The sequence below is a fragment of the Schistocerca cancellata genome, chromosome 2 (assembly GCF_023864275.1).
Source record: "Schistocerca cancellata isolate TAMUIC-IGC-003103 chromosome 2, iqSchCanc2.1, whole genome shotgun sequence".
NCBI lineage: Eukaryota > Metazoa > Arthropoda > Insecta > Orthoptera > Acrididae > Schistocerca > Schistocerca cancellata.
In genome coordinates, this window is record NC_064627.1 from 390,257,012 (window position 1) to 390,279,895 (window position 22,884).

Sequence of the window (22,884 nt, forward strand, 5' to 3'; positions counted from 1 at the left end):
TCAAAAATCGTGTACAGTCACAGCCTCTGCAGTGATGTGCTTTGAGTGTCGCGCTGTTAATGCGCATTATGAAAACGGCTGAGACTGTTTTCTGTTCCGTACTGAAAAACGCACTTGGAACACAGTCACAATGTGCCGAAAAATAGACTGTTCTCTATGTTTTTCATAAATTCACGGAGATAATCGGTTTAGAAGTTTTCCCAGTGTACATATAATGCATCTGAGAAACAGAGGAACAGTCAACGTGTAGTCGAGTTGGTAGCGTAATGGAATGGGCACCAAACCCGGTTATTAGTGCGTTGGTTCAAATCTCTTGAGTATCATTTTCTTTCCTTGTTCAATTTGAAATACCTACTTCTCGTGATTGTAAAACTCATCATCATTTTTTATGAATAATGCATGTCTTCTTGTTTCTAATTACAAATTGGACGCGAAATTCCTGTTTCCATTTCAAATACAAATTCTTAATTATAGATGTTTTATGAAAGACTATTCGTAAAAATAGTGTAAATTAAGAAAACATCAAATGCCTTATAACAGAGACGTCTGCTGCAACGTAATTTTGGTGGCCTGTCATAGCCGCTAAAAACGTGGGGTGTCAAACAAAGGACAAAGGGTTTTTTATTGTTATTCACTGAGTCAACTTCGGTTCCCACGGAAATTTCTCGCTGATTCCAGGGTGTCCTATGGCTGCGCTAAACAATAAATCAAAGAATGTCGTCACGACCGTTATCATGCTTTCGTAAAGACACACACACACACACACACACTTACACCACAAAAACTGGTATGAGTGATTTCCCTCACCGACATTCTGCCTCTTCTCCCAGTCTCTCCCCCTACCACACACAGACGCATCGCTAGCAAATTAAAACGGAAATTAATGTACCCGCCACAACACAAAAAGATGCACTGCAGCCATTGGCAGTACTACGGACAGTAAAGACACGTTTAAAAAATACAACACAAATGAATACGTCAAGTAGATATACTGAAGTGTGGGCGCGTATGTCTTTAACAGAATGTGTTGGACTGTAGGCTACATGATAGCTAAATATAGTTATAGCATGACACAGTCAGTGTGCTCCCTGCCGCCGTTGGATAAGCAGCTGCAGCAGCAAGTCGTATACTCCTAGCTCACTCATTTGTTACATAGTTTAATTCTTAATTTCTTTGCGTGTTTTTGGTACTTGCATTGTTTAATTCATAAATTTCGGGCGTATTATAGTATTTGATAGTTGTAGTATCGCGTTTTAGTACCTGAATAGTGTAAAATCGCGTAGTCTCCTTCCGCCGCCGAGCAGTGTGTCAGCAGTGCGCAAGTAGCAGCATTACTGCATTTACTAGGCAATCTTGTATTTTAATAACAGTTTAAATTTTGTGTCGATTTGTTTGCGCTCTCTGTAGATTAGTTCAGACGTTCTTTGCACAACAGTTTTTAGCATGGATAGGGACTGCAACTGCTGTGTTCGGATGCAGGCTGAGTTGGCATCCCTTCGCTCCCAGCTTCAGGCAGTGTTGGCTTCGGTCACACAGCTTGAGGCTGTTGCCAATGGGCATCACTGTGGGGGTCCGGATGGGGGTTTGTCGGGGACGGCCAGCTCGTCCCACGCATCCCCCGATCGAACTACGACTGTGGTTGCCCGGGATACTGCCAGCATTGAGGCTGATCCCTCACCTATGGTAAAGTGGGAGGTCGTCTCAAGGTGTGGCAGGGGGCGAAAGACATTCCGGAGGGCTGAACGGAAGGCCTCTCCAGTTTGTCTGACGAACCAGTTTCAGGCTCTGTCTCAGGCTGATACTGATCTTCGGCCTGACATGGCTGCTTGTCCTGTTCCAGAGGTTGCCCCTCAGTCTGCAAGATCCGGGCGGTCGCAGAGGGTGGGCTTACTGGTAGTTGGGAGCTCCAACGTCAGGCGCGTAATGGGGCCCCTTAGGGATATGGCAGCAAGAGAGGGGAAGAAAACCAATGTGCACTCCGCGTGCATACCGGGGGGAGTCATTCCAGATGTGGAAAGGGTCCTTCCGGATGCCATGAAGGGTACAGGGTGCACCCATCTGCAGGTGGTCGCTCATGTCGGCACCAATGATGTGTGTCGCTATGAATCGGAGGAAATCCTCTCTGGCTTCCGGCGACTATCTGATTTGGTGAAGACTGCCAGTCTCGCTAGTGGGATGAAAGCAGAGCTCACCATCAGCAGCATCGTCGACAGGACTGACTGCGGACCTTTGGTACAGAGCCGAGTGGAGGGTCTGAATCAGAGGCTGAGACGGTTCTGCGACCGTGTGGGCTGCAGATTCCTCGACTTGCGCCATAGGGTGGTGAGGTTTCGGGTTCCGCTGGATAGGTCAGGAGTCCACTACACACAACAAGCGGCTACACGGGTAGCAGGGGTTGTGTGGCGTGGGCTGGGCGGTTTTTTAGGTTAGATGGCCTTGGGCAAGTACAGAAAGGGCAACAGCCTCAACGGGTGCGGGGCAAAGTCAGGACATGCGGGGACCAAGCAGCAGTCGGTATTGTAATTGTAAACTGTCGAAGCTGCGTTGGTAAAGTACCGGAACTTCAAGCGCTGATAGAAAGCACCGAAGCTGAAATCGTTATAGGTACAGAAAGCTGGCTGAAGCCAGAGATAAGTTCTGCCGAAATTTTTACAAAGGTACAGACGGTGTTTAGAAAGGATAGATTGCATGCAACCGGTGGTGGAGTGTTCGTCGCTGTTAGCAGTAGTTTATCCTTTAGTGAAGTATAAGTGGATAGTTCCTGTGAATTATTATGGGTGGAGTTACACTCAACAACCGAGCTAGGTTAATAATTGGCTCCTTTTACCGACCTCCCGACTCAGCAGCATTAGTGGCAGAACAACTGAGAGAAAATTTGGAATACATTTCACATAAATTTTCTCAGCATGTTATAGTCTTAGGTGGAGATTTCAATTTACCAGATATAGACTGGGACACTCAGATGTTTAGGACGGGTGGTAGGGACAGAGCATCGAGTGACATTATACTGAGTGCACTATCCGAAAATTACCTCGAGCAATTAAACAGAGAACCGACTCGTGGAGATAACATCTTGGACTTACTGATAACAAACAGACCCGAACTTTTCCACTCTGTATGTGCAGAACAGGGAATCAGTGATCATAAGGCCGTTGCAGCATCCCTGAATATGGAAGTTAATAGGAATATAAAAAAAGGGAGGAAGGTTTATCTGTTTAGCAAGAGTAATAGAAGGCAGATTTCAGACTACCTAACAGATCAAAACGAAAATTTCTGTTTCGACACTGACAATGTTGAGTGTTTATGGAAAAAGTTCAAGGCAATCGTAAAATGCGTTTTAGACAGGTACGTGCCGAGTAAAACTGTGAGGGACGGGAAAAACCCACCGTGGTACAACAATAAAGTTAAGAAACTACTGCGAAAGCAAAGAGAGCTTCACTCCAAGTTTAAACGCAGCCAAAACCTCTCAGACAAACAGAAGCTAAACGATGTCAAAGTTAGCGTAAGGAGGGCTATGCGTGAAGCGTTCAGTGAATTCGAAAGTAAAATTCTATGTACCGACTTGACAGAAAATCCTAGGAAGTTCTGGTCTTACGTTAAATCAGTAAGTGGCTCGAAACAGCATATCCAGACACTCCGGGATGATGAAGGCATTGAAACAGAGGATGACACGCATAAAGCTGAAATACTAAACACCTTTTTCGAAAGCTGTTTCACAGAGGAAGACCGCACTGCAGTTCCTTCTCTAAATCCTCGCACAAACGAAAAAATGTCTGACATCGAAATAAGTGTCCAAGGAATAGAAAAGCAACTGGAATCACTCAACAGAGGAAAGTCCACTGTACCTGACGGGATACCAATTCGATTCTACACAGAGTACGCGAAAGAACTTGCCCGCCTTCTAACAGCCGTGTACCGCAAGTCTCTAGAGGAACGGAAGGTTCCAAATGATTGGAAAAGAGCACAGGTAGTCCTAGTCTTCAAGAAGGGTCGTCGAGCAGATGCGCAAAACTATAGGCATATATCTCTGACGTCGATCTGTTGTAGAATTTTAGAACATGTTTTTTGCTCGAGTATCATGTCGTTTTTGGAAACCCAGAATCTACTATGTAGGAATCAACATGGATTCCGGAAACAGCGATCGTGTGAGACCCAACTCGCTTTATTTGTTCATGAGATCCAGAAAATATTAGATACAGGCTCCCAGGTAGATGCTATTTTTCTTGACTTCCGGAAGGCGTTCGACACAGTTCCACACTGTCGCCTAATAAACAAAGTAAGAGCCTACGGAATATCAGACCAGCTGTGTGGCTGGATTGAAGAGTTTTTAGCAAACAGAACACAGCATGTTGTTATCAATGGAGAGACGTCTACAGACGTTAAAGTAACCTCTGGTGTGCCACAGGGGAGTGTTACGGGACCATTGCTTTTCACAATATATATAAATGACCTAGTAGATAGTGTCGGAAGTTCCATGCGGCTTTTCGCGGATGATGCTGTAGTATACAGAAAAGTTGCAGCATTAGAAAATTGTAGCGAAATGCAGGAAGATCTGAAGCGGATAGGCGCTTGGTGCAGGGAGTGGCAACTGGCCCTTAACATAGACAAATGTAATGTATCGCGAATACATAGAAAGAAGGATCCTTTATTGTATGATTATATGATAGCGGAACAAACACTGGTAGCAGTTACTTCTGTAAAATATTTGGGAGTATGCGTGCGGAACGATTTGAAGTGGAATGTTCATATAAAATTAATTGTTGGTAAGGCGGGTACTAGGTTGAGATTCATTGGGAGAGTCCTTAGAAAACGTAGTCCGTCAACAAAGGAGGTGGCTTACAAAACACTCGTTCGACCTATACTTGAGTATTGCTCATCAGTGTGGGATCCGTACCAGATCGGGTTGACGGAGGAGATAGAGAAGATCCAAAGAACAGCGGCGCGTTTCGTCACAGGGTTAATTGGTAACCGTGATAGCGTTACGGAGATGTTTAACAAACTCAAGTGGCAGACTCTGCAAGAGAGGCGCTCTGCATCGCGGTGTAGCTTGCTGTCCAGGTTTCGAGAGGGTGCGTTTCTGGATGAGGTATCGAATATATTGCTTCCCCCTACTTATACCTCCCGAGGAGATCACGAATGTAAAATTAGAGAGATTCGAGCGCGCACGGAGGCTTTCAGACAGTCGTTCTTCCCGCGAGCCATACGCGACTGGAACAGGAAAGGGAGGTAATGACAGTGGCACGTAAAGTGCCCTCCGCCACACACCGATGGGTGGCTTGCGGAGTATAAATGTAGATGTAGATGTAGATGTAGATGTAAATAAATAAATAAGTAAAAATACTACCAAAAATCCTTAAGTAAAACCAATCAATTAGACCATCATTAATTTGCGAGTCAGAAAATTTATTTCTATAGGAGGCTAACACGGAAAACCTGTTAGATACAAGTATTATCAAAATGTTTTCATTACTATGCTAGTGTAAGCATACAGGAAAAGTCCAAATATGTGTGGCAAAGAGGCCCAGAATGTTCAAAAGAAGAGATGCGAAAAGCATACGGCAGACGAATAAATAGCATTTTTTTTTAGTGACAGAGAAGGACCGCAGACACTAAGAAGATGGTAACAGACGGTCCATTCACGTTACTGTGACCACCACCTATGTGTGACGTCAACGTAAAATAATCGCTCGCAGACTGCAGATGACAGCACTAGCGAAGGACGGTATATAAAGCGCGTCAGGTGGGTGCAGGAAACAGCAGTTGTTGTCGTAATGTGGAAACCGAACGATTTATCTGAATTCCGGAAAGGCACGCTCTTTGACTTTCGGGCCAAGTGTGGAAGCACTTCCGGAACGGATATGTTTGCGAAATGTTCGCGTGGCGCCATGGTTTATGTATAACGTGTAAGGCATAATGGCGCTATCCAGAATTGGCGTCGAGGCAACTGTTTTGCACCACAGGCCATAGATGTCAGGGGTAAATGAAGGATGCGGCGACACTTACGGGCGAATGGATGTCATGAGCAGCTGACTGCCCGGATGAACCAAGGTACTAGTCTCCTATACGACCGTTCACAAAACGTTGCTACGGTATGAGCATCTGCAGAAGGTGCCAGGTTCATGCACCCCATTCTGACTACGGTTCATCAGCGATTAAGACTGGAAATTGTATGCCAATACCGCAACAGGACGTCCAGGGAATATTTTCGTGGCATTCTCTAGGTGATATCATCATTCAGAAAGGAACAGGAGACCAACACAACTCTCTCCTTGTGGACCATGCCCACCCCTGCATGCAGTTGGTTACTCCTTCCAGAACTTCCTTGACTCTCTTCCTGCACGTCTCGCGGCGGCCCGCGCCGCAAAATATGGCTATTCAGTCTACTGACATTCCCCACAACATTATCCTCGTGATCTTTCCAATTCAAGTTGCTCGTAATTGGAATTCCTAGGCATTTAGTCGAATTGAAAGCCCTTAGATTTGTGCCATTTATCATATATCCAAAATTTATCTGATTTCTTTTAGTACCCATGTGGTTTTTAGTGCCAATTGCCACTTTTCGCACCATACAGAAATTCTCTATAGATCATTTTATAATTGGAATTGATCGTCTGATGATTTTTCTAGACGGTAAATAACAGCGTCATCTGCAAACAATTTTAGGGGGCTGCTCAGGTTATCAACTAGGCCGTTTATGTAAGTCGGGAATATCAGAGGGCTTATGACAGTACCTTGCGGAACGCCAGATATCACTTCTGTTCTACTCGATGATTTACCGAATATCCTACGAAATGTGACCTCTCTGAGAGGAAATCACGAATGAAGCCACACAACTGTGACGATACCCCATATGCACGGTATCTGATTAATAGTCGCTTGTGAGGAACGGTATCAAAAGCCTTCTTTAAACCTAGGAATATGGAATCGATCTGAGATCCCTTGTCGACAGCACTCATTACTTCATGGGAATAAAAAGCTAGCTGTGTTGCACAAGAACGATATTTTCTGATTCCATGTTGGTTATGTATCAATAAGTCATTTTCTTCAAGGTGATTCGTAATATTCGAGTACAGTATATGCTCCAAAATCCTACTGCAAATTGATGTCAGTGATATGGGTCTGTAATTCAATGGGTTACTTCTATTTCCTTTCTTGAATATTGGTGTGACTTTCCAGTCTTTAGGATCAGACCTTTCGTCAAATGGTTCAAATGGCTCTGAGCACTATGGGACTCAACTGCTGTGGTCATAAGTCCCCTAGAACTCAGAACTACTTAAACCTAACTAACCTAAGGACAGCACACAACACCCAGCCATCACGAGGCAGAGAAAATCCCTGACCCCGCCGGGAATCGAACCCGGGAACCCGGGCGTGGGAAGCGAGAACGCTACCGCACGACCACGAATTGCGGGCAACCTTTCGTCAAGTGAGCGGTTGTATAAGATTGCTAAGAAAGGCGCTATTGTGTTTGCATACTCTGTAAGGAACGTGATTGGTATACCATCTAGACCGGAAGACTTGCCTTTCTTAAGTGATTTCAGTTGTTTCGTAACACCTAAGATATCTACTTTTATGTCATTCATGTTAACAGCTGTTATGGTTTCGAATTCTGGAATATTTACTTCGTCTTCTTTCGTGAAGGAATTATTTAAAACTGTATTTAGTAACTCTGCTTTAGTGGCATCATCATCGGTAATATTTCCATTGCTATCGCGCAGTAACGGTATTGACTGTTTTTGGCCACCCGTGTACTTTACATACAACCAGAATCTTTTTGTGAAGAAATGGGTGGAGTCTGGCTGCCAAGAGAGTGCGGTAAACACATCCTGGTGCTCTCTGAACCACGCATGTGCTCTGCTAGTTGTGTAACACGTGGCATTGTCCAGACTTCGATAACCCCTCCGGACAGCTCGCGGCAAATACACTCCTGAAAATTGAAATAAGAACACCTTGAATTCATTGTCCCAGGAAGGGGAAACTTTATTGACACATTCCTGGGGTCAGATACATCACATGATCACACTGACAGAACCACAGGCACATAGACACAGACAACAGAGCATGCACAATGTCGGCACTAGTACAGTGTATATCCACCTTTCGCAGCAATGCAGGCTGCTATTCTCCCATGGAGACGATCGTAGAGATGCTGGATGTAGTCCTGTGGAACGGCTTGCCATGCCATTTCCACCTGGCACCTCAGTTGGACCAGCGTTCGTGCTGGACTTGCAGACCGCGTGAGACGACGCTTCATCCAGTCCCAAACATGCTCAATGGGGGACAGATCCGGAGATCTTGCTGGCCAGGGTAGTTGACTTACACCTTCTAGAGCACGTTGGGGGCACAGGATACATGCGGACGTGCATTGTCCTGTTGGAACAGCAAGTTCCCTTGCCGGTGTAGGAATGGTAGAACGATGGGTTCGATGACGGTTTGGATGTACCGTGCACTATTCAGTGTCCCCTCGACGATCACCAGTGGTGTACGGCCAGTGTAGGAGATCGCTCCCCACACCATGATGCCGGGTGTTGGCCCTGTGTGCCTCGGTCGTATGCAGTCCTGATTGTGGCGCTCACCTGCACGGCGCCAAACACGCATACGACCATCATTGGCACCAAGGCAGAAGCGACTCTCATCGCTGAAGACGACACGTCTCCATTCGTCCCTCCATTCACGCCTGTCGCGACACCACTGGAGGCGGGCTGCACGATGTTGGGGCGTGAGCGGAAGACGGTCTAACGGTGTGCGGGACCGTAGCCCAGCTTCATGGAGACGGTTGCGAATGGTCCTCGCCGATACCCCAGGAGCAACAGTGTCCCTAATTTGCTGGGAAGTGGCGGTGCGGTCCCCTACGGCACTGCGTAGGATCCTACGGTCTTGGCGTGCATCCGTGCGTCGCTGCCTTCCGGTCCCCGGTCGACGGGCACGTGCACCTTCCGCCGACCACTGGCGACAACATCGATGTACTGTGGAGACCTCACGCCCCACGTGTTGAGCAATTCGGCGGTACGTCCACCCGGCCTCCCGCATGCCCACTATACGCCCTCGCTTAAAGTCCGTCTACTGCACATACGGTTCACGTCCACGCTGTCGCGGCATGCTACGAGTGTTAAAGACTGCGATGGAGCTCCGTATGCCACGGCAAACTGGCTGACACTGACGGCGGCGGTGCACAAATGCTGCGCAGCTAGCGCCATTCGACGGCCAACATCGCGGTTCCTGGTGTGTCCGCTGTGCCGTGCGTGTGATCATTGCTTGTACAGCCCTCTCGCAGTGTCCGGAGCAAGTATGGTGGGTCTGACACACCGGTGTCAATGTGTTCTTTTTTCCATTTCCAGGAGTGTAGAAACATTAAAGCGCGCGTCACACGGTGATGTCGATACGACTGTTATAAACTGTGTTAGCGGGGCCAGGCGCTTGGCTGGAGCCCCTCTCGCTGACAGAAGCTGTAGAGGGTATCAATCAGCAAAGCCTTAGACCTGCTGCGCACAGCAAAGTTGGGTGCGCTGCAGGAGGCACAGAGTTCATTGTTTATGAAGCCAGCACTGGTGCGCCGTTTAACCCTTTACTGCGGATACCCAGCTGTGTTTCTGGATTTCCCACGTTTTACGACTCGGCTGTAACTCTCAGGCTCGAGGCGAACTTGCTTTCAATTTCTGGCTGTGTGATCGCAACATATACTCCCTCTGTATGATCGTGCCCAACATGGACTTGTAACTGTAAAAGTTTATTTAGCCTGAACTGGATACGACAGATATAGACATACTGCTCGTCGAATAATTTTATTAATCACCGTCTGCCGGTCCGCATTAAAGCTTCTATAATTAATTGCTGAGAATTTCGCTACCTTCTTTGATCCTGTACTTTCTGATAATTAACTGGGGGTAGGCCTGATTATTTATTTATCCAATTAGTTATTTTAATCTTGAATTACACAACCTAGCCTAACGGACGGAGGGAAACAAACAACCAAAGGAGATAACTGTATGCAAGCGCCTGCATCACGGTCTGACATGGAACTTACCCACGTAGGATTGTAATTTAATTAGTGACTCAATCAGTATTACTTAAGGGGAGAATTAGTTCAGAATAAAGCTATCAAGTGGAGTTAGTTGAGTGAAAGTAGAAGCGTAAACAAGGTGATGGTTTTCTCGTTTAAAGATGCATTTTGTTGTGGGACTTTGACGAAGTCTCAGAGGAGAATACGACATATTTAAAGTATTTCAATCGCTGAGGGCGCTCACCATCTCAGCCTAAGCCGTTTCGTCATTTACTGATCACGGGATTGGCAGGAAAACATGTTGCCAGCAGGATTAAGGTGATTCTCATACGTAACTTTCAGACTCATACATTGAATGATAGTTACCCTTTCTAACAGTTGCGCAAACAAGATAGCTACTGAGGGTCTGAATAAATGTGGGGGAAACAATGAGCATCTAATCACAATAAATCATAGGAGGCAAGTGAAGGTCAAGAGACAAAAATAAAATACACAGAGCACGTAAAAATCAACACTACACCCCGAAATATCTTCACACGATCACACGCTTAGCTTATCACGAAACACTACAAGAACGATCAACGTTCATTGACTGCACAACCTCCATCGTGTGAGTGACTGGAAATCAGAGGCAAAATTGTGTATTCACCTGTTACATCGTTCTTGAATCTTTGTCAAAAATTGCTATGAAGTGCACACACAACGTGTTATGATATTCTGCAAGGACGTTCACCTCTCAATGACTGTGGAGCCAACAAAATGTGAGTGATTGGACGTCAATGGCAAAATCGTGTACGAGTCGTGTTGGATCGTTCTTGGATCATTAGCAAAACTGCAAACGCAACACACGCAAAACCTATCCTCAACTAACTTAGGAAGCAGATGGCCCGCTCTTCGTACAGTTAGGCCTTCGTGGGCGCATGGAGACAAAGTCAATCAAGATATAACAAGGAAATCAAACAGTTCTACACCCAAGAATACGTAAATATTGCACGCTGTTCACACGGGTATAAGACTAAGGTGAAACAAGTACACGAAGCGCTTGCGACGACATGTACCTGTCAATTTAATGGCTAAGCTTCATTCCAAAAAGGAAAAATGTTATAAAATCTGAAAACACTTCACGAAAATTAAAAAAAATACGCTCATTCAGATATTAATCACTGAAAGTTGAATGTGCTGAGGGCACCACTTAATTTACTTCATTCCGGTGGACTGAAACGAACACAGTGTGTTCTATAGAAACGTAAGTCCAAATCACTCAATTTACTTGAAAAATTATAGCAGACGATTAGCGCAATATAATCCTAACTATGACGGTCCTGAAAAAGAACGGGTTAATTATTTTAATTACTATATACCTCATACTCTGAATTTACCTTTCAACTTAATGGAGACGTGTATGGGAGTCCGTCCATCCACTAAGCCAACCAGAAACCGAGTGCCGAAAAATAGTGGAAGTGGCTGGACCGATCCCGGAGACTCCACCGCAACAGGTGCATTTTTGTACGTTCGATCCAAGCATTAAGTTGGCAGCAAATCTGAAGTAAAGCATGTGCCTCTGCGCTACAGCTGCTCTGCTCACGAACCCAAAAGCAAAACAGTCATTCATACATAACTGATAGCAACATATTAGGGATAGGAAAATTGGATGTGCATTATAAAGTAAATATACTCAGTCGAGTCCATTCATTCGCCAAAGGCTCTCCTTTCGATACCTGAACAAGATATGAACGGGACCAACGTGTCATTGGTACTAAAGAACACAGATTACCTTGAAGGAAAATAATGGGACGGTACTAGCAGTTCTATCTCAACTAATAGCAGTGAAGGTGTTGCTTTCATTGAGTCGTTCATGTAAGACGCAGCTTTGACGTAAACTGTCGTCACACAGTTAGTTAGTTTGTTTGTTCGTAGTTGTTTATCAGCAGTAGTGACATACATTAAAATCCCCGAGCCACAGTTCCGTATCATGCCGCTGTATGACACAAAACAAAATTGCTCAGCGCACTGGTAAAGAGAAGTAAGATGCGACAATACGTTTTCCACATATGTAGGGGAAACGCTGCAACAGTCCATGGTGAATTGGTACAATCACATAAATGTGGCCACCGCCTGTGTTCAACGTCAGCGTGAAATGTTCACTCACAAGTTGCATGTGGCAGCACTAGCAGTGGAGACTATGTGAAGCGTGTCGGAGGGACGCGGAAAGCAGTGGAGTCGTTGTGGTAATGCGGAATGGCAGCAAGTTATCTGTCGTCCAAAAGGGCATGATCATTGGCTTTAGGGTCAAGGCTGGAAGCATTTTCGGAATGGCTAAGTTTGTAAACTATTCACGTTCCACTGTGGTTAAAGTATACCGTCCATGACAAAATGGCGCCAACCGACAGTGACGCCGAGGCAATTGTGGTACACCACTGGCCATAGGTGACAGGGGTGAAGGACGGCTGCCGAGACGTCTACAGGTGAATACAATTGCAACTGTTGAGCACCTGACCACCCAGATGAATCAACGGGCTATCAACAATTTCTCCTCAACGACCGTTCAGCGAACGTTGCTGCGCATGGGCCTCCACGGTAGGCACCTGGTTCATCCACCCCCGCTGTCTACTGTTCATCAGAGACGAAGGCTGAAACGTGCTCACCAGTACCGCAACTAGACTTGCACTGTGTGGCGACAAGTGGCTCTTTCAGTTTAATCTCGTTTTGTATTCCATTGGACAGAAGCCTGTTGGCGTGTACGGCGTGAAACGTCTGAAAGCTAATGGTCCAGGCCAGAGGAGGGGGCGCTACGGTCTGGGAAATGTTTTCGTGACATTTCTTGCATGATCTCGTCATTCTGGATCAACACAAGTATGCGTCTATCGTTGGGGAGCACGTCCACCATTACGTGTAGTTTATTTTTTCCTCGGCACGAAACCATATACCAGCAGGGCACAGAGCGAGGTGGCTAGGACACTGGACTCGCATTCAGGAGGACGACGGTTCAATCCCGCGTCCGGCCATCCTGATTTAGTTTTTCAGTGATTTCCCTAAATCGCTCCAGGTAAATGCCGGGATGGTTCCTGTGAAAGAGCACGGCGGACTTCCTTCCCCGTCCTTCCCTAATCCGATGAGACCAATGACCTCGCTGTTTGATCTCTTACCCCAAACAACCCAGCCCAACCCAATCAGCAGGGCAACGCAACGTGTCACACGGCTCACAGTGTACGTATGTGGTTCGAAGAGCACCAGGTTGAGCTTAGCGTACTCCCCTAGCCATCAGACTCACCGGATTAAAACTCAATCGAGAATGGATGGTACCAAGTCGAAAGGGCTGTACCAACTCGATCGGGCTATTCGCACCGTGGATTTTCAACCGAGAAACCTAGCACAGATGGACACAGCACTGGAGTCGGCATGGCTCCACATTTCTGCGCGGTCAGCGCTGGAAAATGTGGTTATTCAGACTTTTGACAGGTGGCCACCACAGTGATGTGACTCGACTGGACAACACGGTGGTTATTGAGCACACACGCTTTCAGTGTGGTCAAACAAGTCAGAGCGACGCAGAGCAAAGAGGCAGACCATCTCTGTAAGAACCGGAAGTTGCAAAATAGCTGGAGGCTTTGTTGATCCAGGACCTGCGTATCACAATACAGGCGATAGAAAAAAATTAAAATCCCGGATCAGTTTTTAGTAACGTCCGCGACAGTCCGAAAAGGGCTAAGGTCGCTGCCTGTTGGGTTGCGCTACTGCTGACACCAGTTCGAAGTACCCGCCGAACCCGGGCGGCCGCGGAAACGCTGTAGCTGTGTCAGGTCAGAACAGATGACTTCTTTCGTGTCCCACTCACACTGTAGAATGCTGGGTGCGTCACCATGACCAAGAGACAGAGAAGTGAACCGAGTAATGGAAACCAATGGATTCAGTGCCACCGAAAAATGTGACTACCCAAACATCGTCGGGCAAGGTGAGCCCGATTTTTTTTTTGGTTTCTCTGTCTGTCATCTTGTGCTGCTAATAAACCTTGACGAACACAACAGAACATTTTACTCAGGGTCATACTGTCACGTCACAGGAACATACGTACTACCAAAATCTGTTGGCTAGATTATGGAAGGCAGTCAACACGAAGCGTCGCGGGGACCTGATACAAGGGATGGTTTTGCTTCGCGTCAACGTCCTAGCTCATTCTGTACAGGACACACACACATACATGCTACTCCAGAAGGCTATGATATTTTGTCTTATACTGCATATTCTCCTGAGAGCACACCAAACGATTCATCTTATTTCCTCGGATGACGCAAATATTGGGTGACAGACATTTTCTGAATGATCAGGAGGTGATTTCCTAGGTGTAACTTTTCCAGAATGACCAAACTATTAGGTCTACTATTTTTCTTCCGCCGATTTTCAATAGATGGCAGTAGCGGCAAGTGCTGGTGCATGTCCTAGGTCGTAAGTGTCATAGAATAAGCTTAAGCATTTGTAAGCAAAATTCCATCAAAATATTAGTCGATTTGTGATTCAATAATAAATTTATTCTCGTTTAAATATGCCAAATTATGATCCCATTTCTCTTCATTTGTGGAAAGTTTTAATTTTCTGCTTTAACGCAAGGAAATCAACCGCTGAAGATTATAAATCGCTGTATGAGGCAGCTATTAATGATAGAACGTACAGTAATGGTTTCAACACTTCGAGAACAATGATACTGACGTCGAAGACCGGCATAGTGGTGGAAGAGAGAAGGTTTTCGAAGCTACAGGAACCGATCGAAAGAATCACAAGAGGCAGCTGATGCCTCCGAGCCAGGCACTGAAAGAAAAGCAGCCACAATACAGCGATAGACATGGAAAGGCGACTTTGCAGCATAACAGTGCTCGATTCCAAGTCCTAAAATCCGTCAAAACGTCGAAGTGGAAAATCCCACCCCATCTGCCGTGTTCTTAAGACATTGCTCCCTTCGACTACCAATTTTTTCCATCAGTGGCACACGGCCTGGCTGACTAGCACCTCCCGCCATACAAGAACAAGTGCCAAACTGGATTGAATCATAGATTTCTACAAAATACGTCCAGTTGCCAGCGATGGACAACACTTTGAATCGTAAACTTTTGCTAAGTTTCTCACAATCAAGCCTCAAACTTTGAGAAAAAAAGGTGGAAACGAAGTTGCAGACCGCATACGAACTTCTGCAACCAAGGTCTCTGCCAGGCCATCCATCGTTGTGAAATTACTGTTCTGTTGAAGTGTAAATATATAAAGAACGACGAAAGCCATCACAAAGTTTCACTGTCAAGATCGATTTTTTTGGAGGTTATAAAACATTGTGACTACCCGTTTTATATTCGTATACAAACTGAGAGAAGAGGAAACTGAGGATCCGTTAGGCGACAGTCAGTTTAGATCGGAATATAGGAAGGACAAAGGCTTCAGTGACTATAATGCCAAAACTCAATTTCGTCAGCGCACGAGCTTACATGGCAGCTACACGTTCAAAAAAGTCGGGTGCGAAATTGCAGTTTTTCAAGGAGTAACACCTAAGGTTCTATTGGTCACAGACATAAGCGGTGAATTGTTTTGGATAGTCCTTGGGCCAGCGACCACTTTTATACGGGCATACTGTGGCCATCCTACAGTGCAGGGTCAAAGTTTAAACACTGCACAGTGCCTCCAGCCCAGTTAAAGTGATCAAATCGATTGGTTCTTTTGAAATAGGTGTGGTCTAGACTGGACCTTACGCAGTTTATAAAAGTACCATTTGTTTGTGGGCGGTTTCTGAGAAAATCCCGAAAATGATGATTTTTGTGAAAGCACCAATTGCGGGGATCGCTATTTCTATCATTTCTATTCAGGGCAGATCGTCGAAATTTTTACAATGTGCTCTTAAGTTATGTAATGTAACCTACATTTAGGTTGAGGATTTTTGATAGCTTATAAAAATAACGCGAGAAATTTCTCATAGCAACAGTGCGATTGTATCTGGGGAAGACGTGACACCTAGAAAGCGATGCCACGCAACATATCTGAAAGAAGATATATAATGCAATAAGTGTTAATAGTTCAAACTGATCACTGATTGTTATTTTGTGAAAGAAACTGACTAATGCTGTTTAAGGTTAATAGTATTCGATCACTAAAGTGACGTAGATGCAGCTATGAAGGGGATCCACTTTGGGTTTTCCTTTCGGCGGACAAGGTGACCTTGCGACGCCGAGCCATGTACAAGCGACGAAAAAGTCAGACGCGGGTAGATATGCAAAGGGGGCGGACACGAATCGAGTTCTGTCCTCACATTAGCAACGTTGCTGATCCAGAGTTAGTGTGAACAGCTTTAATACCTGGCGTCAATGAGCCCAACGGTTCGTTGTAATAATAGACACCCACACAGATTCGTGGAGATATCACTCATCAACCACATCATCTCAGCAGCACCATCTTGTAAATACTCAAGGCAAGGCAGTTCTTACGTTTGTTAAACATTTTCAGAATTATCAGAGAGCTCAGACAATGTTTCAAAATATGTGATACAATCTTGGGAAACAGAATAATTCGGGTTAATTGCCTTTAAATTCTCATATACCTTATCAAGTTTCCTGTTTCCTTTATTCACGTAAATTTGAGCAATAAGTTTGAGTGTATAAATGTTTTTTCGGGATTTCACAATCACGCCAAAACTTGTCGTCATAAACATCGTAAGAATGTGATGTTTAACGCTCCCTCAGAGCTAAAGAATTGTAAATAAATTCTATGGTCACTTTTCTTTGTTTCAGATAAAGTCAGTTTTCTTCAAAAATAATGGTTCAAATGGCTCTGAGCACTATGGGACTTAACACTGAGGTCATTAGTGCCCTAGAACTTAGAACTACTTAAACCTAACTAACCTAAGGACATCACACACATCCATGCCCGACGGAGCAATCGAACCTGCGACCGTAGCGGTCACGCGGTTCCAACCTGAAACGCCTAGAGCCGCTCGGCCAACCCGCAACCCGGCAGGCTCAGTTTTCTTGGTTGAATTTTCTAAAGTAATTATAAACACAATAAATTTTTAGTCACATTCCACAATAGGGTTTTGCATTGGTAGTGGTGTGCTAAAATTATGATAAAGTCAGCTTATCCATGTTGCGTTTAAGTTTGCACAAAGGTTTAACATAGAAAACGTAAATATTTCAGTTTGAAAGTAAAGTCAATTTTTAATTTCAGACGAATTCAAGTTTCCTTCAGAAGCTTTGAATAAAATTTCTTGCCTCAGAGCTAGCGAGCAGCCCTCCATTTTTCAGGGGAAGTGATCACACATGTCGTTGAATTCCACTGGGCTAACTCTGTTGCGGAGGCTGATTGGAGTCACAAAAGCACAAAAGGTGTAAGGTGGGTAGTGATTTATTTCGTGTCACGAGTAGGGCATTGTTCTGTGTCGAACCGAACCATACAATGAATTCTGCAATGTAGTGATAAAGTTCGATACTACTAATTTTTTAGGAAAATATATTAGGAACACCGGTCAGAAGTTCAACTTCGAAAAAGCGAGAAAGATTTCGTTTTGCCAAGTGTAGAAACAGTGAGTATGCAGAGGCACAACTGGGTGAATGTAGAAGAACGCGCACGGCGTAGTGACACACTGAATGCAATGCAAGACAGCTATTTTTTGCGACTAAAGAAGCCTGCGCAGAAAAACATACGCGTCAGCGGCGTTTGCGGCGTGTGGGCCGGCCGCAGTGGCCATGCGGTTCTAGGTGCTTCAGTCTGGAACCGCACGACCGCTACGGTCGCAGGTTCGAATCCTGCCTCGGGGATGGATGTGTGTGATGTCCTTAGGTTATACAATGAAGGCTTTCACGACCGGATGGTACTGATGTTGATAATTCTTCCGGGTTATATGGCCGTGGTCCATGGAATACTTCTATTCCTAACGTTTCGTCCAATACTACGTTGGACATCCTCACAGGTATGGCTGGTTCTGTTGAGTCGTGCGCACGGCGTAGTGACACACTGAATGCAGTGCAAGACAGGACTCAACAGGACCAGCCATACCTCTGAGGATGTCCAGCGTAGTATTGGACGAAACGTTAGGAATAGAAGTATTCCGTGGACCACGGCCATACAACCCGGAAGAATTATCAACATCAGTCCTTAGGTTAGTTAGGTTTAAGTAGTTCTAAGTTCTAGGGGACTGATGACCTCAGATGTTAAGTCCCATAGTGCTCAGAGCCATCTGAACCATTTTTTGCAGCGTGTGGATGCAGATTCTGTTAACTTCCTTCGAGGCAGAGAAAAGTTCGTCATTTAGTACAATCCTATCAATGAACAAAGCAATAAGCGCACAGGCGGATATGCCATTGTTTATCGTAATTAAACATAGGTTACAGTACTGCAATAAGAAATAGTGGGTCGCAGCCAGTGAACATACATTTGTAACTCCTCAGGTACGATTTCGACTGGGATTTTAATGAAAGCTGAGCCGAGCGATTCGGTTACAAATGATATTGTCGGGGAACTTTGCACCTTTTTTGTACGTCATTATCCGTTACCGTGATCGAGAGGTTCAAAGTTACCATCAATATGCACGTAATATCTGTACGTAATATCCAGTCGGAGGCATAAGTGTAATGTTAACAACATACGTAGCGAATACATGGAATGGGTTCTAGGGTCATCGGAAGGATTCAGAGGTCACCAAACTATGTTGTAACCAGCATTTTTTCACCAAGAAAACGTTATGACGCGCTACTCTGTATAATGAGGACTTCGTGCGTACGCAATTACGCTCGAAGTGGTAAAGCGGTGACGAAAACTAGGCTGCAGAAGATCTTAAGATGCCTGAATGGAACTTAAAAAGAGAGGCAAAAATTAGATGAAACTGGAAAGACTGCAAATTCAGCACAGTATTTCTTCAAATATTTTTACTTTTTTAAGGTACAAATCATATACCGTGTGTTGTTGATGAACTGTAATCCATGAGCAAAGTATCCATAAAAAATTTAAGCAGATGATTTAGTGCTAACCTTATACATTGAGAAGCCAAAGAAACTGGTGTACCTGCCTAATGTCGTGTAGGGTCCCCACGAGCACGCAGAAGTGCCGCAATATACCGTGGCATGGACTCGACTAATTTGTGAAGTAGTGCTGGAGGTAACTGACGCCATGAATCCTGAAGGACTCTCCATAAATCTGTTAAGAGTACGAGTCCGTTGACATCTCTTCTCAACAGCACCTTGCAAGGGATCACAGATATGCTAAATAATGTTCGTGAATTGGGAGTTTGGTGACCAGCGGAAGTGTTTAAACTCAGAAGAGTTTACCTGGAGCCACTCTGTAGCAATTCTGGACGTGTGGGGTGCCGCATTGTCCTGCTGGAATTGCCCAAGTCAGTTGGAAATCACAATGGACATGAATGGATGCAGGTGATCAGACAGGATGTTTACGTACGTGTCAAGTGTCAGAAACTTATCTGGACGTATCAGGGATCCCATATCAGTCCAACAGCACAGGCCCCACACCATTGCATAGTCTCCACCAGCTTGAACAGTCCCCTGCTGACATGCAGGATCCATGGATTCATGAGGTTGTCTCCTTTCCCGTACACGTCCATCCGCTCGATACAATTTGAAACGAGACTCGTCCGACCAGGCAACGTGTTTCAAATGGTTCAAATGGCTCTGAGCACTATGCGACTTAACTTCTGTGGTCATCAGTCGCCTATAACTTAGAACTAATTAAACCTAACTAACCTAAGGACATCACACATTCATGCTCGAGGCAGGATTCGAACCTGCGACCGTAGCGGTCACTCGGCTCCAGACTGTAGCGCCTACAACCGCACGGCCACTCCGGCCGGCGCAACGTGTTTCCAGTCATCAACAGTCCAATGTCGGTGTTGACGGATCCAGGCGACGCGTAAAGCTTTGTGTCGTGCAATCATCAAGGGTAGACGAGTGGGCCTTCAGATCCGACAGCTCATATTGACGATATTTCCTTGAATGGTTCGCAAACTGACACTTGTTCATGGTCCAGCACTGAAATCTGCAGCAATTTGCGGAAGGGTTGCACTTCCGTCACGTTGAACGACGGTCTTCAGTCGTCGTTGGTCCTCTTCTTACGGATCTTTTTCATGCCGCAGTAATTTCAAAGATCTGATGTTTTAACGGATTTCTGATATTCACGGTACAGTCCTGAAATGGTCGCACGGCAAAATCCCCACTTCATCGCTACCTCGGAGATGCTGTGTCCCATCGCTCTTGCGCCTACTATAACTCCGTGTTGAAATTGACTTAAATCTTGATAACCTGCCGTTGTAGCAGCAGTAACCGATCTAACAACTGCGCCAGTTGTTTACGTATCTCTGTATTTGAATACGCATGCCTGTACCAGTTTCTTTGGTATTTCAGTGTAAACCTGTCAAATTATAGAATTGGGTCAAGGTATATAAATAAGGCCTCGGGGGTCTGGATCTTCCAAGGCCGGCGAATTTTAATACGTAGGTTTAGGGGTGGGCACCTATTGGACCGAAATTTTAAACACTTGGTATAGGGGAAGAAATAAGTTGGACTCGCAGAATTTACTGAGCTACCGAGGAATTGTGGAGACAGCAGCAATGGAAAAGAAAGGCAAATGGAGACAGCATAAGTGATGTAATGTAAATCAATGGGACAGAAAGGTCACAATAAGAGAGAGATTCAAGTATATTCGACAGTGGCAGTGAGAGGGAGATGATGTGTACAAAGTGAGACAGGATAAAAAGATTTAGAATGTTCTATGTTAAAAGAGTGCGAGTACGGTCACAAACGAAAATTTTTGGTGTGGATGGCGGATTGAGCATTCAGGCAACTGGTTGCCCATTTTTCTCTCAGATTCTTTGAAAGAGATACATAATCACCTTTTTGTGCTCAGGTAGGAATATTTTCCGCTGGTAATATTTTATGTAACTAATATTGACATTTTACTGTTATCTCATGTGTTATTAGCGAGCTAGACTCGCTGAAACATTTTTGTCTAGTGGAGGACATTAGAACTCTTGTAGCTTATTCGTATCATTCAACTCAGAATTATTTCCGATTTTAAGTTACAACTATAATTTACACGGATAAAGCAAATATAAAAGGGAGGCGTAAGGAAGCGGTGCAAAACAGTGATTGTTTATTGTGCTGAACTGAAGAATTTATTAAACAGGTAAAACATGGTTCTCGAAGTATTCATTGATAGTTAGTTCGGCATATGTCGCTTCTAAACACTATGCGCTTCTGTGTAAATTAATGCATTACAAGGCATTCTATGGTGTCAGTTCCCCTGGTGTGTGATGTAAGTATCTGACAGAGACGAAGATTGGTAACTGTTGCACGCTATACGGCTGCTTCTCCGCATTCTGCCTTGTTGCAAGTATTATGTGTAATATGTACCTGCATGACTGACCACGGTTTTTATTTCAGGTAATTAACATAACGTTTCGTATTCTGAAGTATTTGAGACTGTTACTCTCACCAAATATTAGCGTGCTTTCCAAAGATTAAAAATTTAATTTCTGTTAAAAATTGCAGTAGTTTAAAAGAAAAAAAAACGCGTTTTGCATGCTGAGCATTAAGTTTTTTGCTTAACTTCTGCACCCAGATGCATTTCGCTTATTTACAAGGCATCTTCATTGGATGTCAGATCAGCATCTAATGCATTCTTTATCAGCCAAACCGGTTCCTCGCGTGTGACAAGATGCCTGAAAGCTTATCACATGAGAGAAAGCTGTTTGATTTCCATCTAATGAATTATACACTGATCTGATACTCACTAAAGATGCATTGCAAATAAGGCGAAACGGGTCTGAATGCACAAGTTAAATAAAAAACCTTAATGTGCAACATGCAGAAGTTGTTTTTCTTTTAAACTGCTGAACTCTACATAGATCTGCTGCGAAAATAGCCACGACAAGAAACTTGTTAAGTTCTGTTGTATAGTATCACCTGGAAACGGGAGTACAGCGACAGAATTAAAAAATATTTTTGCACTAAATAAGACGCAAAGAGAAGCAATTCTGACATTATGCCTGTTACAAAATTATTAAGGCTTTCGTGGCCACTTGTTGACAAACTGCCTATTGGCTTCTGTCTCGGGTTCTTCGGCCGACGTTCATCTAATGATTTTTCTGACGTTTCGCCAGCACGAGTGGCTGGCATTGTCAAAGCTTCACCCTCCATTGCCGGTGGTGAACTGGAGCCGAGCTCGCGGCCGCAGACTATATGTACCTGGCGCGCCAACGACCGAGGGCAAGAGGAGAACCGCACCGGAAATGACCGCGGAGAAGCCCTCGGTCGTTGGCGCGCCAGGTACATGTAGTCTGCGGCCGCGAGCTCGGCTCCAGTTCACCACCGGCAATGGACGGTGAAGCTTTGACAATGCCAGCCACTCGTGCTGGCGAAACGTCAGAAAAATCATTAGATGAACGTCGGCCGAAGAACCCGAGACAGAAGCCAATAGGCAGTTTGTCATTATGCCTGTTGATCGATATAAGGCTTTCATAAAATTTGTCGACCTAGAAAGAGCATTTCACAAGGCAAAGTAGGGAAGACTTTAAAAAGTTTTCAGAAAGTAACTACACGCTATTGAAAATATCGGTAATGCAGAATATAAATAATAAGGAATAGAATCCACAAGAATGAAAGACCTACACTGATCGTCCAGAAAAATGTAGCCATTTACCTAATAGCCGGTATGTTCATTTTTGGTACGGATAAAAGCGGCGACGCGTCGTGACATGGAAGCAATGAGCCATGATAGATCGGTGGAGAGAGTTGGCACCACATCTACACACAAGTCACCTGAATCCCGTAAATTTCGGGGGACGGGAGCGATGTGCTGTGACACCACGTTCAGTCATCCCAGATGTGTTCGATCGGGTTCAGATCTGGTGC